This window comes from Elephantulus edwardii, unplaced genomic scaffold (assembly GCF_000299155.1).
Source record: "Elephantulus edwardii isolate Elephantulus edwardi_28Jun2011 unplaced genomic scaffold, EleEdw1.0 scaffold00656, whole genome shotgun sequence".
Taxonomy (NCBI): Eukaryota; Metazoa; Chordata; class Mammalia; order Macroscelidea; family Macroscelididae; genus Elephantulus; species Elephantulus edwardii.
The window spans coordinates 52,948-58,032 of record NW_006400406.1 but is presented as its reverse complement, the minus strand read 5'-3'; the positions used below and the strand labels follow the sequence as shown (position 1 = coordinate 58,032).

The 5,085-nt window shown below is 42.3% G+C and overlaps 1 pseudogene; it reads right to left on the bottom strand.

Moving 5' to 3' along the window:
* Positions 1-23: 23 nt before the first annotated feature.
* On the bottom strand, positions 24-569 carry LOC102847602 (annotated as a pseudogene).
* Between the last annotated feature and the right edge of the window lie 4,516 nt (positions 570-5,085).

The window sequence follows — 5,085 nt, the reverse complement described above, 5'->3', positions numbered from 1 at the left end:
GATGCTTTCCTTGGCTTGGCCACTTCTGTAAAATCCAAGCTCCTCAGATTCCACAGGGACCACAACGGAATCACTGAGGACTTTGACCATCACAAACTTCTTCAAGGCCATCAGCTGTTTTTTATTTTTTGTTTTGTAAGACTCTTTGACACCCCTCTTCTGATTTATGTCTGCCAGGAAGGTACTATGGTTGCATTACGTGTCCTCCTTAAGGGTTTGTGCCAGTATTCTACTTGCACTAGGAGTTCTTGAATGGCTTTGGAGTAAGCCCCAACATTCCTGATCAAGTCAACAAAATTAAGAACTTACTCCTGGACACTGAGGGAGTCCAAAACCACCTCAACAGAAATGAGGGTATTCAGGGTGGGTGATGTGCACCTGTGAGCCACTGCCCTTAGAAGCTGGCCTCCCTGGGAAAATTCCTTAGTATTGTAACCTTGCTGCAACTTGGGATCTTTGACGAGAAACTGACACACTGTAGATAAGAATCTGTTCTCCATATCCTCTGTCAGCATCTTCCCAATCTCCAAAGATAAGACATAAATCCCAGATATTTTCTTCTCAATAATTTTTTTTTAATAGCACCCATGCTCATGGGATTTCAACAGCTGTTTCCCACCCCATGCCAGACCAGCAGCGGCAGCGGTGTGGGCGGTCGAGGTACCCAGGGCCCCTGCATCGCAAGGTCGGGGAGGAGGGCCCCAACCAAGAGCAACACAGGAGTGAGGGTGTGGGAGCGGAGGTGGGGGTGGGGAGGGTTCCGGCCTAGCGGGGCGGGGCTCCCATCCAGCAAGTTTTAGAAAATGAATCCCCATTAGACTATGCCCACCATTACCCTATCTTTTCAGGTTCCTGCCGGATGTTCCCATTTCCTTTCCTCCCTCCCTTTTGGTGAGTCTCTGAAGTGAAGTTACCAGGTTCATTTTATGCTCGAGGAGAGAGGATACCTTAATGATAACATGGTATTTTTTTTTTTTCATAGTCGAGATGGTTGATTTTTTGCTACCAATTGCCCAGAGTTCCCCCATTCCATTATTTGTTTGAATCTATGGAGATTATATTCTCTTAACAACCTTTCTGATTATAATTTTCTGCACTCTTTTGAGTCTTGGAAATTACATTCGCGTTTACATAGGAAAAGAAATACATACATACATACATACGATTGTCTAAATTGTATGTGAAAATACTCCAAAATTGAGTGTAAATAAAGCACTGCCTTAGAGCCAGTTGCGACTTCCTAATGAGTCTCCACGGGGTTTCCAAGGCTGTAAATTTCCACACAAATGTACTGATCATGTCGCTCCCACGCAACAGTCAGTGAACTCGACCCTTTCCGTTAGGAGCCCACATCTTATTGCTCTTCGCTACCATGATAGCTTATAATTAGATGTAATTGTTGGTTTTAGGTCCTTGGACAGCACTGGACGTCGAGTATGACTCATAATGACTCCTTTCAACTATAGACCTGAATCTCGCTCTATCCCATGCCATTCTCACCGTCTCTGACACACTGAGCGGATCGCTGCAGCCATTGCATCAAACTACCTGGTTGAGGGTCTTCCTCCCCCTTCGCAGTCCCTCCACCTTTCTGAGAATGATGTCTCTCTTTAAAGAATAGCCTCTCCTAGCGATATGCCTAAAGCACAAGCAAACTTTGCCCTTTAGCCCCCAAGGAGCACTCTGGCTGCACCTTCTCCAACATTCCTTGTTTTTTGGCAGTTAAGGCTATATTCAGATGTGCCATCGAGGCGTCTGTGACTCATCGGGATCCCTATGTACATTACCGCTGAACCTTGCCCTATCCTGAGCCAATCTCATCGCCTCTGAGGGACCTAATCCCATTTCTCTAGTCACTTATCTATCTATCCATCTCATCCTCTCCTGTGCTGTTCCTCCACCCTTCCAAGCATGTTGTCCCTCTCCAAAGACTGTTCCTTTCTGGTCATGTACCCAAAGTATGTGAGATGGAGCTTCAAAATATTTGCCTCTAGGGAGCAGCTTGGCTTCACACTTTCAAGGCCAGACCTGTTTGTTCTCCTGGAGGTCCAGGGTGTGTTCAACACTCTTCTGCAGCCCTACAGCTCAAAGGCTTCTTCTAACATCCCTAATCATTGTCTGGTTCCCTGAGGCATAGCAAGGAATTGCAAAGACCTTGGACTGTATCAGGTAAGCCTTAGTCTCCAGATTGACAACATTGCTCTTTGTACTCTAGGAGGTCCCTGAAAACACCTTCCCGATGCAATTGGCCTTTTGATTTCCTGACTGCTGGTGCCAAGAGTATTGATTGTGGAACCAAGCAAGCTGAATTTGTTAACAATCTCAATCTCTTTTCTGTCTATTATGAAGCTATAAGGCCAATTGGCCCAGTGGTGAGAATCTTTGTTTTCTTGAGTTGAACTCCAATCCATACTGATGACTAGAGTCTTGAGCTACTGCAGCAAATACCTCATGTCTTCCTCAGTTTCAGTAAGCAATGTTGTGTCATCTGCATAACCCAGGTTATTGATGAGTCTACCTCCAACCCTGATGCCACACTCCTCCTCATAAAGTCCAACCTCCTGAAAGATCTGTTCTGCATATAGATTGAAAAAATATGGGAAAAGCATACAATGCTGATGCACACCTTTTCTGATCCTGAACCGTTCAGTGTTTCCCTGCTCCGTTCTGACTGCTGCTTCCTGGCCCAAGTACAGGTTTCACATGACCACAATTAAAGGCTCCAAAACCAGAATTGATATAAATAGGATTAAGTAAATACAAATGTAATTTTGAAATGAGGAAACAAAGGTAAAACAAAATGTGCTAGAATTATAAAACCAAAAGGGAAGAACACACTTAGCATTTCTCAAGCTTAAAGAACTGAAGCTTGAGCTGCAATATTGAAGGATTCTATGGGAAGAACAAAAATATCATATATGTGAATTAAAATCTCAGAGCATTACCTAAACACTCTAGAAGAAGACCACAATTCTACCCTTTTATTCTTTAAATGTTATCCAATCAGTCACAATACTCTCCCTGGTCCTAGATGAATTAAAACTTCAGACTACTAGTAGGTGAAATTAAATACATTGTTGAACCACTTTTGATGTCGAAATAACCCCATTGGTTTAGAAGAATTTCTCTTTCAGTTGACTCCTGGTTCTGGTCTAACAAGATAAGAGGAAACTGATATTAACGGCAGTTTTTCCATGAAGTTGAGCATTAGAGAAGTGTGGTCCATAAAAGAGCAAGCTCTACTGTATGAGACCGTGTGTGTGCATGTACACACACACACACACGTATGAGTGATGAGAGGATGAGTGACAATTATCCAAGTTGTGTAGTGGTGTGAACGTCAGATTTTGGATGTTCCAGAATCATTGAGTGATTATCTTCCAAATTACACCGGGCGAAAGCTGAATAGCTGAATACCAATGAGATTAGCAGAAGTTCTTAACTGGCACTTGTTTTTCTGTTTATCTTAAGGTACTCTGAATGTTGGGGGAGTTGTTTAGTTGCCCTGGAATGTTATTGAAAATAGATGATGTGGAGACAATATTATTAAATCTTGGAATCAGGAAGTAGTATTAGGGGAAGTTCCAAATTTGCCATTATCTCAGAGGGTTGAACCTACTTACACCCAGTATAGATTATTTTGGGAAATCTTCAGATATAGGAAATGCAGTTCTAATTAATTTAGAATCAGGAAGAAGAGTATAACTGATTGGGTGTCATTTGAAGAATAAAAAGATGGAATTGTAGTTTTCATGTAGAGTGTTTAGGTAATGTTCTGAGATTTTAATGCAAACACATGATATTTTATTTCATCTTTGTAAGTTCTCATTTACTTTATCTTACTTGGCCTTAATTTGTTGACATGAACAGGGAGGTTTATGTGGTAGAGTGATTCTTTTTCTACAGGACTTTCAAACATTCCTTGCAGTTGAAAACATCCTTACTCCACTTCCCTGCCCCATGCACAGCACCAAAGCAGAAATGAATCATAAAGTGCAACCAAAACTCATTGGCATCACATTCATAGTGACCTCTGAGGGACAGAGTATAGATCCATTTGCTTCTGGAGTCAGATCCTTACAGAAGGACTTTCACATCTCCAGGAGAAAGGCTGGAGAGTTCAAACTACGGACCTTCAGAGCACTTTAACCACCATGCCACCAGGGCTCCTTCTAACTGCGGCAGCATGTGTCATATTGCAATTTGTCTACCCAGTTTCCAGATCAGAACTGCTGCCTGGGGTTTTCTAGGCTGTGGTTTTCCCAGAGCCTATCAGGGGCTCTTTTTCTGGAGGGGCTGGAAGGGTTGAACCTCGTGGACTTTCAGGTTACCAATCTACAGCTTAACCATTGCACGACCAAGATTCTTCACCTGAGTTTTCATTTTGTTCTTGTTTCTAGATTCCCCCTCCTCCCTAGAAACAGATTTTAAAAGTCTAGATTTTACAGTATCAACTTTTCTCCTGGAAATTCATGAAGGAAAGAATCTACAGGGCTCCCACATCAAAACTGCAAGGAAATTGGTACAACGTGAGAAGGAGCATGAGGAGAGACATGCTGATTCTAAAGAAAGGGAACCGCTTTATCCATGAGGTCACTGACCCAACTCAACTCAGATGCCTGTATTTCAAATTTTAAAAAATTTTATTTTATTAATTTTAATGAACATTTACAGAGATTTTGGATTTCCATTCATTCATTATTGCACTATTTTCTCTATGCCCCACCCCCACCCCACCAACCCCGGCAGTTCATTCATCTCTTTTTCTTTTCTTTTCCCCCCTTGGAAGTCTGTTTTAATTGTCCCATTGCCGCAGTGTTAGTCAAAACCAGTTCTGATTAATCTCCTTTGTCAGTGAGTCCTTAGCCATTTCCTATCACATCTCCCTAAGAGAGATTTCACCGTGATTCATAAGGAAAAGGAAACCCTGTATTTTCTTAGCTACTTCCTGCTGAAAAGTGACGCTGTAGGCTTCAGGGTGAAGATCTTCTCTCACTACTCTAAAGGACCCCTTTGGCAATAGGAAACACGTAGACTATTGTGGAGATTGATTTTGGAATTTAGATGCACTGTTATCAATTGTGC